We start from the raw sequence: 27,132 nt of genomic DNA, 5'->3' as shown, positions 1-27,132 counted from the left end.
TACCTCAAAAAACAAGAAAAACATTGAATAGACAACCTAACTTTACACCGAAGACAACTGGAGAAAGAAGAACAAAAAAACCCCAAAACTAGTAGAAGGAAAGAAATCATAAAGATCCGAGCAGAAACAAATGAAAAAGAAATGAAAGAAACAATAGTATAGAGTAATAAAAATAAAAGCTGGTTGTTTGAGAAGATAAACAAAATTGACAAACCTTTAGCCAGAATCATTAAGAAAAAAAGAGAGAAGAATCAAATTGACAAATTAGAAATTAAAAAAGAGAGGTTACAACAGACAACGCAGAAATACAAAGGATTATAAGAGGTTATTATGAACAACTATATGGCAACAAAATAGATAACCTGGAAGAAATGGACAGATTCTTAGAAAAGTTCAATCTTCCAAGACTGAACCAGGAAGAAATAGAAATTATGAAAAACCCAATTACAAGTACTGAAATTAAAGCTGTGATCAAAAATCTCCCAAAAAACAAAAGCCCAGGACCAGATGGCTTCACAGGAGAATTCTATCAAGCATTTAGAGAAGAGCTAATGCCTATCCTTCTAAAACTCTTTCAAAAAGTTGCAGAGGAAGGAACACTTCCAAACTCATTCTACTAGGCCACCATCACCCTGATACCAAAACCAGATAGAGACAACACAAAAAAAGAAAACCACAGGCCAATATCACTGATGAACACACATGCAAAAATTCTCAACAAAATTTTAGTAAACAGAATTCAGCAACACTATGATCAAGATGGGTTTATTCCAGGGATGCAAGGATTCTTCAATAAATGCAAATCAATCAATGTGATACACCATATTAACAAATTGAAAGATAAAAACCATATAATAATCTCAATAGATGCAGAAAAAGCCTTTGACAAAATTCAGCATCTATTTATGATTAAAACACTTCAAAAAATGGGCATAGACGAAACCTACCTCAAAGGCCATATATTATAGCCTACAGCAAACATTACTTTAAATGATGAAAAATTGAAAGCATCCCCCTAAGATCAGGAACAAGACAAGCGTGTCCACTTTTGCCACTAGTATTCAACATATTTCTGGAAGTCCTAGCTACAGCAATCAGAGAAGAAAAAGAAATAAAAGGAATCCAGATTAGAAAAGAAGAAGTAAAGCTCTCACTGTTTGCAGATGACATGATACTGTACATAGAAAACCCTAAAGATACTATCAGAAAATTACTAGAGCTAATCAGGGAATTTAGCAAAGTTGAAGGATACAAAATCAATACACAGAAATCACTTGCATTTCTATATACTAACAATGAAAAATCAGAGAAAATAAGTAATCAATCCCTTTCACCATTGCAACAAAAAGAATTAAATATCTAGGAATAAACCTACCTAGTAAGGAGACAAAAGAACTGTACACAAAAAATTATAAGACATTAATGGCAGAAATCAAAGATGACATAAATAGATGAAGAGATATTCCATGTTCCTGGCTAAGAAGAATCAATATTGTGAAAATGACTATACTACCAAATGCAATCTACAGATTCAATGCGATCCCTATCAAATTACCAATGACATTTTTCACAGAACTAGAACAAAAAATTTTACAATTCATAAGGCAACACAAAAGACCCCGAATAGCCAAAGCAGTCTTGAGAAAGAAGAATGGAGCTGGAGGAATCAACCTTCCTGACTTCAGATTATATGACAAACTTACAGTCATCAAGACAGTATGGTACTGGCACAAAAACAAAAATATAGACCAATGGAACAAGATAGAAAGCCCAGAAATAAACCCATGCACCTATGGGTACCTTATTTTTGACAAAGGAGGCAATATACAATGGGACAGAGACAGCCTCTTCAGTAAATGGTGCTGGAAAAACTGGACAGCTGCATGTAAAAGAATGAAATTAGAACACTTCCTAACACCACACACAAAGATAAACTCAAAATGGATAAAAGACCTAAACGTAAGACCAGAAACTATAAAACTCTTAGAGGAAAACATAGGCAAAACACTCAATGACATAAATCAAAGCAAGATCCTCTATGACCCACCTCCTAGAGCAACAGAAATAAAAACAAAAGCAAACAAGTGAGACCTGATTAAACTTAAGAGCTTTTGCACAGCAAAGGAAACTATAAGCAAGGTGAAAAGACAACCCTCAGAAAGGGAGAAAATAATAGCAAATGAAACAACTGACAAAGGATTAAGTTCCAAAATATACAAGTAGCTCATACAACTCAATGTCAGAAAAAAAACAATCCAATCAAAAAGTGGGAAAAAGACCTAAATAGACATTTCTCCGTGACTGCAGTCATGAAATTAAAAGACGCTTATTCCTTGGAAGGAAAGTTATGACCAACCTAGATAGCATATTGAAAAGCACAGACATTACTTTGCCAACAAAGGTCCGTCTAGTCAAGGCTATGGTTTTTCCAGTGGTCACGTACGGATGTGAAAGTTGGACTGTGAAGAAAGCTGAGCGCTGAAGAATTGATGCTTTTGAACTGTGGTGTTGGAGAAGACTCTTGAGACTCCCTTGGACTGCAAGGAGATCCAACCAGTCCATTCTAAAGGAGATCAGCCCTGGGATTTCTTTGGAAGGAATGATGCTGAAGCTGAAACTCCAGTACTTCGGCCACCTCATGCGAAGAGTTGACTCATTGGAAAAGACTCTGATGCTGGGAGGGATTGGGGGCAGGAGGAGAAGGGGACAGCAGAGGATGAGATGGCTGGATGGCATCACTGACTCGATGGACGTGAGTTTGGGTGAACTCCGGGAGCTGGTGATGGACAGGGAGGCCTGGCATGCTGCAATTCACAGGGTCACAAAGAGTCGGACACAACTGAACGACTGAACTGAACTGAACTGAACAAACACATGAAAAGATGCTCAACATTGCTCATTATTAGAGAAATGCTAATCAAAACTACAATGAGATATCACCTCATACCAGTCAGAATGGCCCTCATCAAAAAGTCTATAAACAAATCCTGGAGAGGGTGTGGAGAAAAGGGAATGCTCTTGCACTGTTGGTGGGAATGTAAATTGATACAGCCACTATGGAAGACGGTATGGAAATTCCTTCAAAAACTAAGAATAAAACCACCATATGACCCAGCAACCCCACTCCTAGGCATATATCCTGAGGAAACCAAAATTGGAAGAGACACATGTATCCCATTGTTCACTGCAGCACTATTTACAATAGTTAGAATATGGAAGCAACCTAGATGTCCACTGACAGATGAATGGATAAAGTTGTGGTACATATACACAATGGAATATTACTCAGCCATAAAAGGAACACATTTGAGTCGGTTCTAATGAGGTGGATGAACCTAGAACCTATTATACAGAGTGTAGTGAGTCAGAAAGAGAAAGATAAACACCATATTCTAACACATATATATGGAATCTAGAAGAATGGTACCGAAGAATTTGTTTACAGGGCAGCAATGGAGAAACAGACATAGAGAAAAGACTTATGGACATGGGGAGAGGAGAGGAGAGGGTGAGATGTATGGAAAGAATAACATGGAAACTTACATTACCATATGTAAAATATATAGCCAATGGGAATTTGCTGTATGGCTCAGGAAACTCAAACAGGGGCTCTGTATCAACCTACAGGGGTGGGATGGAGAGAGATGGGAGGGAGTTTCAAATGGGAGGGGATATATGTTTACCAATGACCTATTCATGTTGAGGTTTGACAGAAAACACCAAAATTCTGTAAAGCAATTATCCTTCAATAAAAAATAAATTAATTAAAAAATTAAAAACCTAAAGAATGTTTCCATTCCCATTTATATCATTCCAGAAAGTATGATCATCTCTTCTGAAGCAAACCAACAAAAATCTACCATGAGCCTGACCACAACAAATTATTGAAGTCTCTATGTTATTTTTTAAAAGATAATGTTGTAAAACTAGTCACATTTCCTTGACATTGCTTTCTTCTAAGTCAGAAATGAACAGTTTTTAAAATTTTGTGTCTGTTTATTATCACTAAAATCAAATAGATTCCTTTTGGAAAGGATGAAACTAGGTCCCAGAGAGATTTCTTTCTTCGCTTTTCTCTCAAAACCAATTTGCTTTTGCTACTGAACTGTTCTATTCACTTTCAAGATTAGTGAAAGTATGTTTCATGAATCCATGCACTGCTTTATATATGACAGCAACTTGAATCAATGTAGTAAAGATGTGACTAGAAGTCCCATACTTGAAGATAACTTCAGTTTACAGAATCTGACCACTTATAACTCTTATATCTCTTTGCTGTAAAAATTTACATCAGGCCTGATTTTCCATACTCAGGCACTGAGTCCTGCTTCAGAAAGAGCATTCTTATTGCAGGCGAATTCTTTACCAGTTGAGCCACCAGGGAAGCCCAAGACTACTGGAGTGGGTAGCTTATTCCTTCCTCCAGGAGAACTTCCAGACCCAGGAATCGAACCAGGATCTCTTGCATTGCAGGTGGATTCTTTACAAACTGAGTTACCCTGAAAGCCCCATCACTATGAAAAACTGTTTCTAAAAAAATAGGATTAATACCAAGACATGCCTGTGTGTTTTTGCTCCTTATCTAACATATTGGATTTTCTCCTTAAAAACATTTTACTTTCTGTTACTTAGGATTCAGCTACATCTCAGTTCAATCACTTACAGCTAAGGGTTCTTTTAGAGATTTGTAAGGCTTATGATTTTTGATGATGCAGACATTATTATATACAGTTTATAAAATTCACTGCCTCTGTAAATTTTACTCAGTATTTTAATTCAGGTCAAACTTTTAAAACATCCTAATATTTATATTAGGTAACACATAAGAATGAAAAGTCTAAAGATTTTGTAATAGAGTACATATTTACATGGTTCATCCTATAGGTAAATGTGTCCTCTCTGGTTTGGGGGGTTGGGGGCAAAGCAAGACAGAATCCTGTAGAGAGTATGGATGGCATTCTACATTCATATCAGACTCATATTTGTAGTGGTAGCAGCCAAGGAAAGAGTCTCAACAACATATTAAAATAGATATATAATCTTCAGGATTAACTATAGAGATATGATATTAATTAATTATAGGGCTAGGATATGCAAAACACTATTTTTTTGAATGGGAATGCAGATAGAAGTTCTATTTCATCTCAATTCTACTTTATTTTTTTGGAAATTTACATTCTTTCTGGTAGCCAACTTAATTTTTCAAAAACCAAAAGTCAATAGCAAAAATGAAAACTGAGAAAATTGATTATACAAGGCTTTATAGAACTTTTCTTCACAGAGACCAGCACAATAACAGAAATGAGACATCTGTTGTTTTGCCAAATAGCTATTTAGAAAAAGAATATTTACCAGTATTGATCAAATCCGGTGGCCTTAAAATCATGGGTACTACTTACAGGTTTATCATTTCCAGTTTCAGCAATCTGTTGCACATAGCTGACTCCCTGCCCCATTATTCACAAAGAGTTTTTCAGAAAGTTGAGCCTCTCCTTGTATTGCAAGTGGAATCCACTTAACTTAGTTTTTCCTAAATTCCCACAATACATATAGTCTTATGTCCATGCCAACTCAGATACAAAAATGCATATATACACAGTCATACACACCAAAAAATATTTCAGAAATTAAGATTACTATTTTTCCTAGCATTCCTTTAGCCATAAATTTCTCATATTGTGGAAAATGGAAATAATAGTGGACATCACATATTTTGTAGGAAAGGAGAACAAATCTGTGAATCTCTAAGAAGACAGGCTAGAAATTCATTGCTGGTACTAAGAGAATTTGCTTAAGAACATGAACATTGTCACGATGATTCTTTACACTTATATTTATAGGATTACTTCAATGCCAATCCAAATTGCTAATAGAATTTATTTTTCATTAACAGTTAGGTCACAGTTTATTTATAACAGTGCTTTTCAACCAGGTACAAATTTACTTTCAGAAAATATTTCACAATGTCTAGAGACACATTTTATTACTATCTTCATGGGGGAGATCCTGCAATGCCTAAACAGCAACCACAACAAAGAATTACCCAGCCCAAAATACCAACAGCACTAAGGCTGAGAAATCTTGATTTAAATATGAAGGTCTGAAGAACAGATAATTTTTAAATAGAGATTAATAAAAGGAAGCACAGGAGAGGAGATGAGGAGATCAAGACGGCAAAATAAGAAGATGCTGAGCTCCCCTCCCCTCCCAAACACATCAAAACTACATCTCCCACCAGAGCCACTGGGCACACAGAGACTGTATAAGGATGCTCCCACAAAAATCACCCTACAAGACCAGGATAGGAAACTGTCTCATAATTCCATAGAGACAGAAAAAGTTAAGCAAAATGAGAAGTTGGAGGAATGTGTTTCAAATGAAAGAATAAGGAAAAACCCCTGAAAAAACAACTGATGAAACAGAGATAAATAATTTACTATATAAAGAATTCAAAGCATTAAATAAGAATGCTAACTGAACTATGGAAAAGAATAGATGACTGCCAAAGCAATCTTAAGGAAAAAAGAACAAAATGGGAGATATCACGCTCCCTGACTTCAGACTATACTACAAAGTTATAGTAATTGAAATATTATGGTACTGACACTAAAACAGATGCATAGATCCATGAAACAGTAGAGTCAAGAAACAATGCCACACAATTACGGTCAATTAACCTACTGCAAAGGAAGGAAGTATATACAATGTAAAAAGACAGTCTCTTCAACAAGTGGTGCTGGACAGCTACAAGTAAAAGAATGAAATTAGAACACTTTTTCACACTGTATACAAAAATAAACTCAAAATGGAATAAATATCTAAATGTAACACTAGAAACCACAAAACCTGTTGAAGAAAGTATAGGAAGATCATTCTTTGACATGATTCATAGCAATATTTTTTTGGATCTGTCTCCTTAAGGTGAGGAAATAAAAGCAAAACTAAACAAATGGGACCTAATTAAACTTAAAATCTTTTGCACAACAACAACAAAAAACATCAACTAGACAAAAAGACAACCTACTGAATGGAAGAAAGTATTTGCAAATGATATGACTGATAAGGGATTAATATCCAACATTTATAAATAGCTCATAAAGCTCAATGTCAAAAAAAAAAAATCAAACTTCTTAAAAACTGGGAGAAGATCTGAATAGAAATATTTTCCACTAAAGACATATAGGCACATGAAAAATGCTCAACATCACTAATCATCAGAGAAATGCAAATCAAAAACACAATGAGGTATCACCTCACACTTATCAGAATGGCCACCATCAAAAACATCACAAATAACTGTTGGCATGGATATGGAGAAAAGGCAGCCTTAGTAAATACTATTACTGCTGGTGGGAATGTAAATTGGTGCAGGCCTTTTGGAAAACAGTATGGAGGTTCCTCAAAAAAGTAAAAATGGAACTATGATATGATTGAGCAATTCCACTCCTTGGTATATATCTGGAAAGAAAAAAAGGAACTAATTCTAAAAGATTCATGTATCCTTTATAGCAGCATTATTTACCATAGCCAAGACATGAGAGCAACCTAAATGTCCATCAACCGATGAATGGATAAAGAAGATGTGGTGTATAAACACAATGGAATATTAGTCATAAAAAAGAATGAAATCTGCAATAACATGGGTGGACCTGGAGAGTATTTAGTGAAATAAGGCAGATAGAGAAAGACGAATACTGTATATTATCACTTATATATGAAATCCAAAAAATAAACAAATAAATATACCAAAACAGAAACAGAGATACAGAGAATAAATTAGTGATTACCAACTGGGTGAGGGGAGTGGGGAGGCATGATAGGAGTCACAGATTAAGAGGTGCAAACTACTATACAAAAAATAAGTCAGAAGGATATATCCTATAGCACAGGGATATAGCCAACATATTATCATAACTTTATTTTGTAACTTTTGGCCATGGTATTCAAGATCTTAGTTCTCCAATCAGGTATCAAACCCATGCCCCCTGCAGTGGAAGCATGGAGTCCTAACCACTGAACTGCCGGTGAATTTCTGGACGGCCTGTGAATTTCTTTGTTGTAACTTGAAATGACATAATCTATGAAAACATTGAATCACTATGTTGTATACCAGTAAATCAATGATACTTCAATAAAAATGATTTAAAATAAATTCAAAAGTGCTTTACAAATAAAAATATATCATAGTATTCTAATAAGAATGTGGAACTAGTGTTAACAACTGATGGAAGAATTATTATAGTACTAAAACTAAAAAAATGTTGTAAATCAGGGTGACTTAATAATAATGTTTCCAGTTAAGCATAAAATGCCAGAACCTTTTAAAATATTATGCATCCTAAAAAATTTGTGAATGAGGATTTATGTACAACACTGTTAACAGCATTATTAGAAACATAAAAATGGTGGTAGTTGTCCCTAAATGTGTATAAATACAAGATAATTTTCAAAGTTTAAAGAATAAACTAAATGCATTTTGCATCTTTTACTTCCCCTTTTCAGTAATCCCTGACCCATTTCATTTCTTGTCCTCACACCACATGCTACATGTGATGATGGACCAGGTACTAGGATTGCCCAGGCTCTTCCCCAGACAATCATGTCTAGGCTTCCTTCCTCTTCCTATTTAAATGCTATCTACTAACACTTGACCATTTACTTGAATGACTCCTAACCCCTTATTCTCTGTGACCTCCTGGACTAGTTCTTTAAACCTGATGAAGCAATTCTATGATAATTCAAGTTTTCAACTATTCAAGACTCTCTGTGGCCTTCTAGTCTCAGAACTGTCTCCTTATTTCAAATAAGGGTTCAAAGAGCGAGATAGAGACCTCAGGGATTTCATGTATTGATTTATACATTAATGTTTCCTTTTCTGCAACTTGTTTTCCCCTAATGACTGCTAAGGCGGAGTTTGGGATTAACATATACACATTACTATATATAAAATAGATAAATAACATGGACATGCTGTATAGCACAGGGAACTACATTCAATATTTTGTAATAATCTGTAATGAAAAAGAATCTGAAAATATGCATATATACGTGGGTGTGTGTGCGTGTGTGTCTGTGTGTGTATAGCTGACTCACTATGCTGTATACCTGAAACTAACACAATACTGTAAATCAACTATACGTTGATTTAAAAAATGGCTTTTACCAAGTTAAGGGGAAAAATACAGAAAATAAGAGACAGAAGATTCTTCTAGTATACTGGCATAGTGTTACAAGTTAGAATTATTATTAAATAAACAATCCTATAAAAATGTGGTGTATATCTGAATCAAACAGACTAGAGGTTCTGATAAAAGCAATTTGGGGATAAGTACTGGGGGATATTTTTTAACAAGCTGCTCAAGTTATTTTGAGGCTCTCTACAGTATAGGAACCAGTGGTATGGAGCCTGGAAAGATGATTAGGAAATCCTAAAGGAGTTAGTGGAGATAGCAACATCTGCCATGGTAAGAGTTGATTACTGGGTTAGGACAACTATATTTTAATTTGAGACTGAGAAAGAATTGAGACTGAGTGAAAGGGATGATAAAATAATTAAAACAAGGCTATCTGAAGCCAGAGTATCTATAAAACCTTTAACTATTAGTCTTGGCAGATAAAAATAATGATGTCCACATTTTGTTCCTCAAAGATCCAGCTTTTAATTATTCCAAAGTAGTTTCAGCTGTGCTCGACTGTGATCTACTAACTGAAAAAAGTTACCAAGTATTCTATTTTTTTTCTACTCCAAAAATTAACCAGATGTTATACCAGATTGGTCAATCTGAGGAAATCAACAGAGAATAATGAGTGCAACCACTCTAAATGAATATGATTCCAACTGGAAGGAAATCTAATTGAAGCTTATTTATCTATTGCCATCAAGACTTGTAATTGACAGGTTAAATGTAAAATTTTGTTAAATATGAAGTCATAAAAGGTTTTTTATATTATATGTATGTATTATATATAATCTTACACATATAAGTGTACATACCTACGCATACACACTCCAAGTATTTTACTCTAAATGAAAATTTGGACTAACATAACATTTTATATGAAGTAGCAAGTTTTTCCCTCTGAGTTCTACGTTATTTTTTAAAAATACACCATGAAAATCAATCTATAGTCTTCAGAGTCGGTTCAGAAAAAATGACAGACTTTTACAGAGCTACTTTACGAGCAAAACTTTCTAGGTTTTTGTACTCTTGCATAAATCCAATTTTGAAATATTTTTTCAGTTTTTAGCATTTCTTTCCACAGTCATATTTCAATGGTTTTCATAATGATTTGCTAAACTGCAAAATGACACCTAAAAGTACCCTTAGAAGGAATACAATTGAGACCAAACAAAAGTCATTCTTGGGAAGAAAACACTTATTTTGTGAGAGCAGAATAATATAGGTATACCAAAAAGGAATCAACTAACCTTAAGTTTTTAGGGTGAACTGCACAAAAGTCAGCATGTTTCCACAGAGAAAACTAAGAACATTCACAGTGAGTTATCATGTAGAGGGTGGTTAAAAGAGTTGTCTAACAGAAGTAACAGCAAACCTCTGCTAAGGTTTTACTATCCCTGCAATGAGCTCTTTATATATTTTATATTTTAATCCTCAAAGCAAACCTGTGAGATGCAGATGGTATTATAATCCCCATTTTACAGATGAATAAATAGGGGGCACAGAGAGGTTAGGGAACTTACCAAAGTTAAGTGTAGAGTCATGGAATTGAGAGTGGGCTGGTCTTACTCAAGAGACTGCAAGATTTTACTGTAAACTGACTTACCTGGAAATTAACCTACAAGGCTTAATTGTTGCTAGGCAAATATTCTTCAAAAAAAAAAAAATCACAACTTTTTCAGTATCTTTTGTTTTCAAAATTTAACTAGTACTCCTGCTCCCCCCAGCCCCACTCTGGTTTTTAAAGTAATATTTCTCATCACTAAAAAAAATAAGGCAATACAGACAAATCTGAAAGAGATAATAATTATCACCTGACATGCTACGATCTATGGTGTGAGTGTCTTCAGTATTACAGCTCAATTTCATCACCTCAAAGAGACCGACCTCTCCAGCTTCAAGTAGTAATTACAAGGAAAGGTAACAACTGGTCTTTTCTCAGTCAGATGCTAACACCCGAACCTGTTAACTAGAGTGCAGGGTAGAAGGTACTGTAATTGACTTGATTTTCCTCATAAGATGCCAACTCATAATCTAATCAGCATTTAAAAAGGGTTATAAAATAAAGAAACTCACATTTAAATCACTGAAGCAGGTAGGAGGTGGATCTCCCAGAAGTGGATAGAATGTTGATTTTACACACTTAATACACACACGCACACACACACAAGTCCATCATAACAAGAACAGTTTGTAGAAATGATTAGAACGTTCCTTGGCAGAGGCAGTAACTGAACTGGACCTAGAGAGGTTAAAAGTTCTATAGAGACAAGGTTTTGCGGGAGAAGCATGCCAGGTAAAGGATTCACGTTGGCTAAGTCATGGAATGGATCTGACAAATAACTAGTGGAGGAATTTGGAGTGAAGTGAGCTGTATTTGTGATGTAGGATAAAAGGAAACAAAATGGAAATGGTAAACTAAAATAAGATCACTGTGAAGGATCCAGCGTAAGTATGTTCTCCTTTCATTTAAAGCTGTCTCTAAAAAAATTTAAACTTTGAAAAAACATGTGAACTTTGGGACAATTTAAAATTTGTAAGATTGACATGATACATACAAATTGGTTTGTTACTCAAAACTGTTATAATTCCAATAGCTGAATTTGTCAGAAGAAGAGATAAAAGAATCGGTATAAGTTGCTTTTGGTTTGATTTATTGCCATGTTTAAAGTAATTTTTCAAGACAGAGCTGCTTTTGCTTCATCAGAGTGATTGAATCAGTGGGGTGGAAAATAAAAATCTCTGAGTTCCATTTTTACTGTGAGCCAGCTACGAAGCTGAACAAGAAACTTGTTGAATCCCTTTTATACATATACAAATCAAAATTTTTAAGTCTATCTTCTCTGATGATTAATGTTTCATTAACTGATCAAATCTACTCATTAAACACAGAACTTCTGTCACGGGAAACTTCACAAAAGATTACAAGCTCACTATGCCCCAAAGAGTAATGCTGAAGAAGCTCAGGTTGAAAGGTTCTCTGAAGACTTACAAGACCTTCTAAAACTAACACACAAAAAAGATGTCCTTTTCATTATAGGGGACTGGAATGCAAAAGTAGGAAGTTACGAGATAGCTGGAGTAACAGGCAAATATGACTTGGAGTACAGAATGAAGCAGCGCAAAGGTTAATAGCTTTGCCAAGAGAATGCACTGGTCATGGCAAACACCCTCTTCCAACACAATAGAAGACTCTACACATGGACATCACCAGATGGTCAATACCCAAATCAAATTGATTATATTCTTTGCAGCCAAAGATGGAGAAGCTCTATATAGTCAGCAAAAACAAGACCAGGAGCTGACTGTGGCTCAGATTATGAACTACTTATTGCCAAATAACAGCTTCAATTGAAGAAAGTAGGGAAAACCACTAGACCATTCAGGTATGACCTAAATCAAATCGCTTACATTGTACAGTGGAAGTGAGAAGTAATTCAAGGGATTAGATCTGACAGGTAGAGTGTCTGAAGAGCTGTGGACAGAGGTTTGGGACACTGTACAGCAGGCAAGGATCAAGACCATTCCCAGAAAAAGAAATGCAAAAAGGCAAATGGCTATCTGAGGAGGCCTTACAAATAGCTGTGAAAAGAAGAGAAGGGAAAGGCAAGGAGAAAGGGAAAAGGAAAGAAATACCCATCTGAATGCAGAGTTCCAATGAATAGCAAGGAGAGATAAGAAAGCCTTCCTCAGTGATCAATGCAAAGAAATAGAGGGAAACAACAGAATGGGAAAGACTAGAGATCTCTTCAAGAAGATTAGAGATACCAAGGGAACATTTCATGCAAAGATGGGCACAATAAAGGACAGAAATGGTATGGACCTAACAGAAGGAGAAGACATTAAGAAGAGGTGGCAAGAATACACAGAAGAACTATACAAAAAAGATCTTCATGACCCAGATAACCACGATGGTATGTGGTCACTCACCTAGAGCCAGACATCCTGGAATGCAAAGTCAAGTGGGCCTTAGAAAGCATCAGTACAAACAAAGCTAGTGGAGGTGATGGATTTCCAGTTGAGCTATTTCAAATCCTAAAAGATGATGCTATGAAAGTGCTGCACTCAATATGCCAGCAAATTTGGAAAACTCAGCAGTGGCCACAGGACTGGAAAGTGTCAGTTTTCATTCCAGTCCCAAAGAAAGGCAATGCCAAAGAATGCTCAAATTACCACACAATTGCACTTATCTCACATGCTTGCAAGGTAATGCTCAAAATTCTCCAAGCCAGGCTTCAATAGTACATGTATTATGAACTTCCAGATGTTCAAGCTGGATTTAGAAAAGGAAGAGGAACCAGAGATCAAAGTGCCAGCATCCACTAGATCATCAAAAAAGCAAGTTTCAGAAAAACATCAACTTCTGCTTAATTGACTATGCCAAAGCCTTTGACTATGCGAATCACAACAAACTGTGGAAAATTCTGAAATATGGGAATACCAGACCATCTGACCTGCCTCCTGAGAAACCTGTATGTAGGTCAAGAAGCAACAGTTAGAGCTGGATATGGAATAACAGACTGGTTCCAAATTGGGAAAGGAGAACGTCAAGGCTGTATATTGTCACCCTGATTATTTAACTTATATGCAGAGTATATCATGAGAAATGCTGGGCTTGATGAAGCACAAGCTGGAATCAAGATTGCCGGGAAAAATATCAATCACCTTGGTATGCAAATAACACCACCCTTATGGCAGAAAGTGAAGAGGAACTAAAGAACCTCTAGGTGATAGTGAAAAAGGAGTGAAAAAGCTGGCTTAAAATTCAACATTCAGAAAATTAAGGTCATAGCATCAGGTCCTATCACTTCATTGCAAATAGATGGAGAAACAGCGGAAACAGTGGCTGACTTTATTTTGGGGCTCCAAAATCACTGCAGATACTGACTGCAGCCATGAAATTAAAAGATGCTTGCTTCTTGGAAGGAAAGTTATGACCAACCTAGATAGCATATTCAAAAGCAGACACATTATTTTGCCAACAAAGGCCCATCTAGTCAAAGCTATGGTGTTTCCAGTAGTCAGGTATGGATGTAGTTGGACTATAAAGAAAGCTGAGCACTGAAGAATTGATGCTTTTGAACTGTGGTGTTGGAGAAGACTCTTGAGAGTCCCTTGGACTGCAAGGAGATCCAACCAGTTCATCCTAAGGGAAATCAGTCCTGCATATTCATTGGAAGGACTGATGCTGAAGCTGAAACTCCAATACTTTGGCTACCTGATTCGAAGAACTGACTCATTGGAAAAAACCCTGATGCTGGGAAAGATTGAAGGAGGGAGGAGACGGGGACAACAGAAGATGAGATGGTGGGATGGCATCACCAACTCAGTGGACATGAGTTTGAGTAAACTCCAGGAGTTGGTGATGGACAGGGAGGCCTGGTGTGCTGCAGTCCATGGAGTTGCAAAGAATCGGACATGACTCAGCAAATGAACTGAACTGAACTGAACTGATATCATCCATGGTCTCACTGAAGTCTCAGAGAACACCTCTGAGTCTTCAGGCATCTCTTTTAAATGTTTTAATAAATTCACACTCTTACCTTCTGAGAGATGAAAGGTCCTCTCCAAACTCCAAACTACTAAGTCAGTTGATGACTTCATTTTTACCTAATATTAAATGAGGACTTTTACCAGATGATTGAGTCCTTAACCCCTCATGAATCAATCTGCATTCCACAGATCCCCTGTCCCATTTGCCCATGACTTCTCAGAGAATCACTCACCACGCAGGATCCCTTCTTGCTCTCCAGCATCCATCTACATGTCTTTAGTGGCTATTTCTCATTACTATTCACATCTGTTCTTTCATCGTTAAAAATTAGTTTTTTCCACCCTACTGCCTCATCAAACTCACACTTATCTGAAGACCTACCCTAACTCATTCCACTCCTTTTAAGTCCAACTGGTAAGAGGTGAAAGATTCCAAGCACAATAGTAGCGTGGACCCAAGCATTCAAATCTCGGTATCGGTACACAAACTGGATGGTGGAATAGTACCACGTTAGTTTTCACATATTTAATTATGAAATGCAAAATGAATCTACATGAAGAGCTTTCAGGATTTTCACACCATTCTCTCTTCTATTTATGAGTAATATCCCTTAATACAAACCATCACCCTTTAAAAATGCACAAATACATATATATGTATGTAATTAAAAGAAATGATAGAAAGAGAAACTAAGTTTTCAGGAAAAAAGAAAGATTATACCCTGGATCCTAGTCCCTAAACATCATGTTTTTAACAACCTCCTCATTCCCATTCAAGAAAAATGCTGAAAAGAACTATAATAATATTACCATACTATGAAAAGCTGTCATGTGAATAAATTATAAAAATGCTATTACATAACTATATTCTTATTACAGTAAGTACTATAGATAAACCCATACAGCTATAATATTATAAGCAAACATTGTTATAGAAACGTTACATATAATGCTATTCCAGATACACACTAGAGTATAACTGCATTTTAATACTGTAGCATTTATTAAGAATTATAGAAACACAGTAGAAGACATACTGCTTTAATATACCACTTAAAACTTTAATAGTATTTCACTTTAAATGGTGGAATCATTACTTATGAGCATAATAATCAGAATTATCTCCAGGAATGTCTTTCAGATACGTTGTAATGATGCTTTTTAAAAAATGTACTGAATAGAGAATAACTTTGCTCTCAGACTTTCAATCATTCACTAATGATGTCATTTTTCAAGTTAGTTTACTCATAATCAATTCAAACACATATGTAAGAAAATGCATTTATATGAAATCATATAATTGAAAAGACCCTGATGCTGGGAAAGATTGAGGGCAGGAGGAGAAGGGGACGACAGAGGATGAGATGGTTGGATGGCATCACCGATTCAATGGACATGGGTTTGAGTAAACTCGGGGAGTTCGTGATGGTCAGGGAGGCCTGGTGTGCTGTGGTCCATGGGGTCGCAAAGAGTCGGACATGACTGAGCGACTGAACTGAACTGAACTGAACCTATCACATGACAAAATCACTGCAATTTTAAAATACAGGTCATAGTATTATGGTGTAGGAGATGACCATGAAACATAGTGGGATTTTTTTTCCTGTATTCTATAGTTTTTGATACTTAAAATGTTTGTAATATCTTTGTCTCTGAGATTAGTTTTCTTTGTTGATAAATGGGATCAGAACAATGGGATTTGCTTGTCATCAAATAGGAACATTTATCGGAGAAGGCAATGGCACCCCACTCCAGTACTCTTGCCTGGGAAATCCCATGGACGGAAGAGGCTGGTAGGCTGCAGTCCATGTGGTCGCTAAGAGTCGGACACAACTGAGCGACTTCACTTGCACTTTCACTTTCATGCATTGGAGAAGGAAATGGCAACCCACTCCAGTGTTCTTGCCTGGAGAATCCCAGGGACAGGGGAGCCCAGTGGGCTGCGGTCTGTGGGGTCGCACAGAGTCGGACACGACTGAAGCGACTTAGCAGCAGCAGCCGCAGCAGGGACTTCCCTGGTAGTTCAGTGGTTAAGAACCCGCCTTGCAATTCAGAGGATGCAGGTTCAATCCCTGGTTGGGGAACTAAGATCCCACATGCTGTGGAGCAATTAAGCTCATGCAGCAGAACTACTGAGTCCACACACCACAACTGGAAAGGCTGTGCACTGCAACCATCCTGCATGCCACAACTAAGACCTGAGGCAGCCAAATACATAAATAAAATATTACAAAAACGTTGGGACATTTAACTTGCTTTCAGTACATTTATTGAGTTCACTTATGCTAACATATTTTCATCAGTTCTATTGATGTATAATTTATACACAACTAAATTATTTTAACTGATAGTTCAATGAATTTTAACAGTTGGTTTGCCCATGAAATCAATGCCTCAATCAAGTTATAGAATATTTTCTTCATATTCAAAAGTTTTTCCCCCTCCTTGCGGTCCTTCTATACCATGCCTATTACTTATCAGCTTCCTGTCAATACAGATTAATTTGCATTGTTTAGAATTGTGTATAAAGGAAATTATATAGCATATACTCTTTATGTTTGGCTTCATTATTTTGAGATGGACTGTTCTATGATTCAATATTTTATGTCTTATCAATAATATTCCATTGTATGAATCTACAAAATTTTTTTTTGCTTATTCTTCTGTTGATAAACTTATTACCAAATTTTCACTATTATGAATAAAGGTACCATGGATATTTTTGTAGAATCTCAGATCTTCTGAGACCTGCCAGGAACCAGGTGAATCATGATGAAAGCAATCCTCTACCAGTGGGTTTTGAGATGACTTTAGCCCAGGCCATCTACTTCATTTCAGTCTATACCAGACCCTGAACCAGAGGCAAACACAACTAAGCCACTTGCAGATTTCTAACCCACAGATTATGAAGTAATAAATGTTTGGGTTTTTTAAGCTGCCAAATTTGGGGGTAATTTGTTACATAGCAAGATACCTCAGTTCTCACAGGAAGACAAACCACACACAAGATGCACAGTTCCTGAGTGATGGTATCACAGACCAAAATCTCTTTCAGTACTAAGAGACTAAAGCTTCAGCAGTTTTATCCCCTTGTTTTGGAGAACATGTTATTTAAAGCCAATTACTTTTTTTTTTTTTTTTTTGAGTCTCAGCTCATTTGCTTAAAATGTGAGTTTAGCTAATGTCAACAATTTTAGAGTAATCTTAATTGTTTTTGTATTCTATTAATAATGCTGGTTAATTTTACCATAAATATGCACAGAAAGGCTAAAAATTTTTGAGGATTAGTGTGATTTCTCATAACTGGATAAATTAGACATTTGAAAGGTAATAAATTCTGTTTTCTAACTTTATTTTCCTAATCACTTGATCAAAACTGATGATGTGTAAGGGAGAAAATAGAAAAAAATAAGTAAATGCCCATTCCCATATTGGGTGACTGGATATTCTAATCTATAAAGAATGATTCAGACAAATAACACAAGTACTCTGGGAGCTTATGCCTTTCAAAGGTACTCTCTATTCCCTTGAGTGTACTTGTGGTAAACAGTATTGGCTTTGTGAACCGCCAAAGCTGCAACGCCCTGCAGCCACTTACCACCATATCTTCATTATTTTTAATAGTAAGGCTTTAAATGACCAACATGCACATTTAATTCCACTTGAGACATGGTGAAGAGGTCTGACAGAATGTGCTCCTCTGGAAAAGGAATGGCAAACCACTTCAGTATTCTTGCCTTGAGAATCCCATGAACAGTATGAAAAAGCAAAATGATAGGATACTGAAAGAGGAACTCCCCAGGTCAGTAAGTGCCCAATATGCTACTGGAGATCAGTGGAGAAATAACTCCAGAAGGAATGAAGGGATGGAGCCAAAGCAAAAACAATACCCAGTTGTGGATGTGACTGGTGATAGAAGCAAGGACCAATGCTGTAAAGAGCAATATTGCTTAGGAACCTGGAATGTCAGGTCCATGAATCAAGGCAAATTGGAAGTGATCAAACAAGAGATGGCAAGAGTGAGTGTCGACATTCTAGGAATCAGCTAACTAAAATGGACTGGAATGGGTGAATTTAACTCAGGTGACCATTATATCTACTACTATAGGCAGGAATCCCTTAGAAGAAATGGAGTAGGCATCATGGTCAACAAAAGAGTCCAAAATGCAGTACTTGGATGCAATCTCAAAAACGACAGAATGATCTCTGTGCGTTTCCAAGGCAAACCATTCAATATCACAGTAATCCAAGTCTATGTCCCAACCAGTAACACTGAAGAAGCTGAAGTTGAACGGTTCTATGAACACCTACAAGACCTTTTAGAACTAACACCCAAAAAAGATGTCCTTTTCATTATAGGGGACTGGAATGCAAAAGTAGGAAGTCAAGAAACACCTGGAGTAACTGGCAAATTTGGCCTTGGAGTACGGAATGAAGCAGGGCAAAGGCTAATAGAGTTTTTCCAAGAGAACGCACTGGTCATAGCAAACACCCTCTTCCAATAACACAAGAGAAGACTCTACACATGAACATCACCAGATGGTCAACACCGAAATCAGATTGATTGTATTCTTTGCAGCCAAAGATGGAGAAGCTCTATACAGTCAGCAAAAACAAGACCGGGAGCTGACTGTGGCTCAGATCATGAACTCCTTATTGCCAAATTAGGACTGAAATTGAAGAAAATGGGGAAAACCGCTAGACCGTTCAGGTATGACCTAATGACCTATAATCAAATCCCTTATGATTATACAGTGGAAGTGAGAAATAGATTTAAGGGACTAGATCTGATAGAGTGCCTGATTAACTATAGACGGAGGTTTGTGACATTGTACAGGAGACAGGGATCAAGACCATCCCCAAGGAAAAGAAATGCAAAAAAAGCAAAATGGCTGTCTGGGGAGGCCTTACAAATAGCTGTGAAAAGAAGAGAAGCAAAAAGAAAAGAAGAAAAGCAAAGATATAAGCATCTGAATGCAGAGTTCCAAAGAATAGCAAGAAGAGATAAGAAAGCCTTCCTCAGCGATCAATGCAAAGAAATAGTGGAAAACAACAGAATGGGAAAGACTAGAGATCTCTTCAAGAAAATTAGAGATACCAGGGGAACATTACATGCAAAGATGGGCCCGATAAGGACAGAAATGGTATGGACCTAACAGAAGCAGAAGATATTAGGAAGAGGTGGCAAGAATACATAGAACTGTACAAAAAAGAGCTTCATGACCCAGACAATCACCATGGTGGGATCACTCACCTAGAGCCAGACATCCTGGAATGTGAAGTCAAGTGGGCCTTAGAAAGCATCACTACAAACAAAGCTAGTGGAGGTGATGGAATTCCAGTTGGGCTATTTCAAATCCTGAAAGATGATGCTGTGAAAGTGCTGCACTCAATATGCCAGCAAATTTGGAAAACTCAGCAGTGGCCACAGGACTGGAAAGGTCAATTTCATTCCAATCCCTAAGAATGGCAATGCCACAAATGTTCAAACTACTGCACAATTGCACTCATCTCACTCGCTAGTAAAGTAATGCTCAAAATTCTCCAAGCCAGGCTTCAGCAATACATCAACCATGAACTTCCAGATGTTCAATCTGGTTTTAGAAAGGGCAGAGGAACCAGAGATCAATTGCCAACATCCGCTGGATCATCGAAAAAGCAAGAGAGTTCCAGAAAAACATCTATTTCTGCTTTATTGACTATGACAAAGCCTTTGACTGTGTGGATCACAATAAACTGTGGAAAATTCCGAAAGAGATGGGAATACCAGACCACCTGACCTGCCTCCTGAGAAACCTATATACAGGTCAGGAAGAAACAGCTAGAACTGGACATGGAACAACAGACTGGTTCCAAATAGGAAAAGGAGTATGTCAAGGCTGTATATTGTCACCCTGATTATTTAACTTCTATGCAGAGTACATCATGAGAAACACTGGGCTGGAAGAAGCACAAGCTGGAATCAAGATTGCCGGGAGAAATATCAATAATGACAGATATGCAGATGACACCACCCTTATGGCAGAAAGTGAAGAGGAACTAAAAAGCCTCTTGTTGAAAGTGAAAGAGTGAAAAGGTTGGCTTAAAGTCCAACATTCAGAAAACTAAGATCATGGCATCTGGTCCCATCACTTCATGTTAAATAGATGGGGAAACAGTGGAAACAGTGTCAGACTTTATTTTTTTGGCTCCAAAATCACTGCAGATGGTGAATGCAGCCATGAAAATAAAAGACGCTTACTCCTTAGAAGGAAAGTTATAACCAACCTAGATAGCATATTAAAAAGCAGAGAGATTACTTTGCCAACAAAGGTCCATCTAGTCAAGGCTATGATTTTTCCTGTGGTCATGTATGGATGTGAGAGTTGGACTGTGAAGAAAGCTGAGTGCTGAAGAATTGATGCTTTTGAGCTGTGGTGTTGGAGAAGACTCTTGAGAGTCCCTTGGACTGCAAGGAGATCCAACCAGTCCATATTAAAGGACATCAGTCCTAGGTGTTCTTTGGAAGGACTGATGCTAAAGCTGAAACTCCTATTCTTTGGCCACCTCATGTGAAGAGTTGACTCACTGGAAAAGACCCTGATGCTGGGAGGGATTGGGGGCAGGAGGAGAAGGAGATGACAGAGGATGTGATGCCTGCATGGCATCACCGACTCAATGGACGTCAGTTAAGTAGACTCCGGGAGTGGTGAGGTACAGGGAGGCCTGGAGTGCTGTGATTCATGGGGTTGCAAAGACTCGGACATAACTGAGGGACTGAACTGAATTGCAACTCTACAAACATTAGACCTGACCTTAGCAAAGGCAGTTTTTGAATCCTGTTCATTGCCTACAATTTCTACTTTGAGTCATTTTCCTATCTTTTCTCCTTTGATATGCTCATGCAACCAGTCTCTAGTTCATCATTTCTTATTTTATGCTGACAAAGGTCTGTCTGGTGAAAGCTATGGTTTTTCCAGCAGTCATGTATGGATGTGAGAGTTGGACTATAAAGAAAGCTGAGGGCCGAAGACTTGATGCTTTTGAACTGTAGTGTTGGAGAAGACTCTTGAGACTCCCTTGAACTGCAAGGAGATCCACCCAGTCCATCCTAAAGGAAATCAGTCCTGAACATTCATTGGAAGGACTGATGCTGAAGATGAAGCTCTAGTACTTTGCCCACCTGATACGAAGAACTAACCCCTTGGAAAAGACCCTGATGCTGGGAAAGATTGAAGGCAAGAGGAAAAAGGGACGACACAGGATGAGATGGATGGATGGCATTACCGACTCGATGGACATGAGTTTGAGCAAGCTCCAGGAGTTAGTGATGGACAGGGAAGCCTGGTGTGCTGCAGTCCATGGCGTCACAAAGAGTCGGATATAACTGGGTGACTGAACTGAACTGAACATTTTCTCTCTCCAAACCCTCCTCAATTTTCAAAATGTAGTGCAATAGTGACATGCTTTATACAACTTTTTTTTTATATCCCTTACACAGAAAAAGAAGTAACTCATTTCTCAGTATCCAGACATGTTCTAAACTTCATCATTGCAGTTACAACATTCTTCCTACTTTGTGGATACTGGTATGAACTGAACTTTTCTGCTCCCAAATCCACATGGGGAAACCATAATCTCCAGTGAGATGCATGAGGTATGTGTGGAGGGGCCACTGGGAGGTGACTGGGTCATGAGAGCAGAGCACTCATAATAAGATCAGGGCCCTTATAAAAAGGGATGTCTTCTCTCTCTGTTATTACTGGCTCAAGGCTATGCTGAGAAATACTGCCCTTATCATGCTTGGCAACTTCCACTACCTGCTTTGTAGTGACTGTGATTCCTGCTGTCCATTAGGCACTGAACGTGCTCATTTTCCCAAAATTACCTTGCCCAACACTGTGTGCCTCCTCCCACTTCCCGGATTATCTTTCAAAGCAGCAATGGGTTAGGCACAAAAGGTTAAGTCCTGTAAGTATAGACATTTTTATTAAGAGTAATTGATGTGACACAAAAACATGTTCTAGTTATTTTTAAAATTGGCACATTACAAATGCCAAGTGCCTTCCAATTCAGCAATTAGGTTATAAAAATTAACTCAGGAACCTTGTATTTTACACAATTTCATTCTCAACAGGGAATATGAAAATTGACATTAAGACAAATAGGAACGAGTACATGGGGCATGGGACAGCACTGTGAAACCATTTATTAACAAGCACCTAAGAGCTGGACACAACTGAGCAACTTCACTTTCACTTTTCACTTTCATGCACTGAGAAGGAAATGGCAACCCACTCCATTGTTCTTGCCTGGAGAATCCCAGGGATGGGGGAGCCTGGTGGGCTGCCATCTATGGGGTCGCACAGAGTCGGACACGACTGAAGCGACTTAGCAGCAGCATGGTACTCTCCTCTAATGTTATCTGAAATATAATTTACAAAGATGTAGGAAGTGAGGGATCTTAGATCCTAGAATAAGTTTGTAGAGAAAAAAGATTCTAGAATCAGAGAGAGGGGATGGTTAGAGAGGTAATTACAGTAAGAAAGATACACATCTGTCCCTGTTCTCCAAAGTGGTTTGAAAACGAATGTGTTAAGTTCCATTAACCTGAAGTAAAGAAAATGTGCCTCCTGAATTCTTGAGATTTGTTCCTGAACAACTTCCCTGGAGGTAAAATTTCTCCAAATACCAAGTTCTACCTTCCAGGGCAGGGCAGGGAGAGCTCAAGTGCATGGCATAAGGATGAACAACAGGTGGAGGGTCGGGTGACAGAAAGGACAAACACCCTCTGCTGAGACCCCCATCTCCAAAGGAAATTCCTGATCCCCACGTGACGGACACGCTGGCTCACCTGGTTGGTTTAGGAGCGTGGGGTCCGTCACGCATTTTAGGCTAAACGGGGCATAGTGTCTGTGTGGAAGGCAGGACTGGCCTGGGGATTCTCAACATTAAGACTCTGCAACCTTCTCTGGCAATGGCCAAGCAACAGAGAAAACATGCCAGTTTCTGCCCTTCACTGGGTTCAGTGGATTCAGTATTTGGGCTGTTGACATCACACAAGAGGAGTAACATTTGTTTCCTCCCACAAACCATTCTTGCAATAGTATCGCTTTAACAGTGCACATTTTGAATGTTTCTTCTTTGTATGTTTAGTATTTTAATCAAAACTCTACTGTAACACCAGATTTTTACTGTAATTATTTGTGTATACGTCTACCTCAGGTGGGAGACTGCAAACTCTCAGCATAGACTACATCTCATTTATTTTTCTATTCCTGACACATAGTCTCTTCCACACCTACAGTAGGGACACAACATTTATGTTAAATAAATGTATAAATGAATGGCTATAGAATACAGGCAGAAAATGCCTGTGTAGGTATTAATGTATACACTTATATACTTCATACACATGTTAATGTTTCTGCAATTGATAATATTCATATACTTGGTGATGTTTATTTTTGATAAGTTATTTTAAAATAGGTGACAGTTTATATCTAATGTGATCATTGTAAATAAGTCAATAATAAGTCAAGTCGCTCAGTCATGTCCAACTCTTTGCGACCCCATGGACTGTAGCCTACCAGGCTCCTCCATCCATGTAATTTTCTAGGCAAGAGTACTGGGGTGGGTTGCCATTTCCTTCTCCAGGGAAACTTCCCAACCTAGGGTTCGAACCCGGGTATCATTATAAATACATATATATATATTTATATATGTAATTGGAAGAGAGAAATTATATAGCTATTAAACATTTTCACTTTGAGATTCTATAAATATGTGATACATTTTTGCACATTTGATTAATTGCAAATGACAATACATTCTATGGCATCAAATAACTGACAAAAAGTAGAATTAGAAAGCTTTACAAATTATTTACTATCAAAGTTAAACATAATATAAACCTGATCAATTTGAGAGGGACTGTTTTAAGGCCAAAGGAAAAAAGTGAACACAGATAATCGAAGACAGGCTGCAAGTCTCAGCAGTCTTAAATTTACAGGTGCATATGCATATGTTTAAAGTTTCAGGTAAAGTGTTACAAATTAGCTAGAAATTTTCAATGGACTCTTTTTCAGTGTTTAACATGCATTGCATATGAATTATTCAAATAGAAACTTTTATAATTTGTTATATTTTTAACATTATTGAAATTCTTTACTGGTGTGAACAAATAGTTCTTTCTCCTTTTTATACTATATTTCTTTGCTCAAGACATAATTTCTTCTAATAATTTATTCCCAGGGTGGTTATTAATGAGTTTCATTATAATGTCATAAAGAAATATGAAACTTTTAATTTTGCATCTATGAGTCTAACATACATATATATAGACCAGAAATATGCATTATGCAATTATTTCTAAACAATAAACATGGAAATCACATTAGAAGGAAAATAAAACTTAGGAAACTTTCTAAAGTACAAAGTAAAATGCAGATTAAATGCATAATTAATATATTTTGAAAGCAATAAATACTACTGCTAGACAGAATATTAAGAAAAATTTTCCATTTAGGTTGCACTGTGTCAATAAAAAGCAAATTTTTCATACTTAATTACTTTTATGGCATTCTAATTTATTTGATGATTTTGAATTATGGGGAATAAATAGTATTAATTACAGAGTAATAATGTATTTTCATGTTTTTTGTGCATTATGTACATCAAAATTCTAATTTCTTTCTGCTTAGAATATTAAAATATACTCTAACTCAGAGATATGCTTGTTACCTAAGACAATGCCATAAACCCATGGAATCTCATTAATTAAGACTTTTGATTTTGTTTCAGAAATAATAATAAAATAATAAAAGTAATCGAAGAAGATGAAAAATGATGTTTTCTTCTCCCAGCCTGGATAGCCCTGCATTCTCATATCTGCATTTGGAACTTTTCTTTTCTTTCTAGATTCAGCTCACATCCCCCTCTTTCCTGAAGCCTTCTCTTCTTCCTCCATTTTTTTCTGATCTTGGTGGTTCCTTCCTCTGCATGCTTATATCATCTGATGTGACTTCCATTTAGCATGTTGATTTCTTCTTTGTTTTTGGTTTATATATCTTTTTATCATTAGATTATAAATGTCAGGGTCAACTCTTTTCTGTGTTCTCCCACACTTACACACTGTGTAGCACATAATTTATACAGTGAAGATCTGCTGGATTCTCATTTCTTCTTCCAGAAGAAATAAGACAGAAGAAAATAAGAATAATACAGCATAAAATCAAAACAAAGACCCATTTGAGAAGTTACATGCTGTTTTTCTTGAGTGAAAGAGAGAGAAGACAGAGTTGGCAATATCATTACAAGGTTCATTTTAAAACCAAAACAGTATTCTGCTGCTAATTATGTGTTGATTGAAAAGGCCAGCATACTAAACTAGATCCATGCTATGATTAAAACTATAAAGTACTTATATGCATTTAAAAGGTTTTTAATATAAAATTGAAAGCCAATGAGTCACTATAATAGTTATTGACTTTTCCCTCACTGTTCAAATGTGTTTACAAGATCATTATATAAAATATTCACACAGTTCATTAAGTAAGTATCCAGAGGAGATCAGGAATCCACAGAAGTCTGTCTCCGCAGAGCATTCTCTCTAGACTTAACAATTTGGGAGTTTAAGGTTCTATTAAGGTTCTAAAAGTTTAAACTTTTAGAGTAAAAGATTACACAGGAACAACCTGGGTTTCTCCTGGCATTCTTAGGACTTCACATGTTGCACTTTATTTAACAGGACTTTATCTTTCCTGACTTCAAAATTACTTTTAATGTAGCCAAATTCTTATAAAACACAGCTAGCATATGATGGATGAAAAGCAACTGTGCCATTTTCCCTATCAATGAGACCCTAAATTTGATTTTTCCTGTTTGGGTAGGTCCTCTAAATACAAATTATCTGGCTTTTAATATAAAATACATAGTATGTGACCAGGGCTTTATATGAATACCTCTATATTAGATAATTGTGTTTATGTATAATGATTCTAATATAATGATCTCAAAATCATAATCTGACCTCTGGCAGTAAAAGAATTAAACCCGATCTATCAACTAGTATCCCAAGATAACAATGAAATGTAAGTCTCAAAAAGCACATACAGCCTGCTGGTATTCAGCTATTAATATTAGAGATATTTAAAAGAAAAAGAAAAGTAAATTCTGGATGCAAACCACAAGTAACATTGCCAAGTATGAAATATGCAAAAGGCCCAATAAGTATAACATACGAGATTAACATTATTTACAGATACCAAGATTAACTAAAGTTGGAAGTGCTAAGTCTTAATCTATAATATAGATTTCTTTATTTGGAAAGAAAAGCAGCATAATGGATCAAAACAAACAGTAATCAAAAACTTTGGCTGCCTATACAGTAATAAATTAAGACTCCTGTGTTTTAGCATATGATTATCTCCAAATGACTTGGCATTTTAATTTTCCAAAACCGCTCTCACAAAACACTGAT

The sequence above is a fragment of the Bison bison genome, unplaced genomic scaffold (genome assembly GCF_000754665.1).
Source record: "Bison bison bison isolate TAMUID 2011002044 unplaced genomic scaffold, Bison_UMD1.0 scf7180017864386, whole genome shotgun sequence".
NCBI classification, from domain to species: domain Eukaryota; kingdom Metazoa; phylum Chordata; class Mammalia; order Artiodactyla; family Bovidae; genus Bison; species Bison bison.
Note: the sequence above shows the minus strand (reverse complement) of the source record.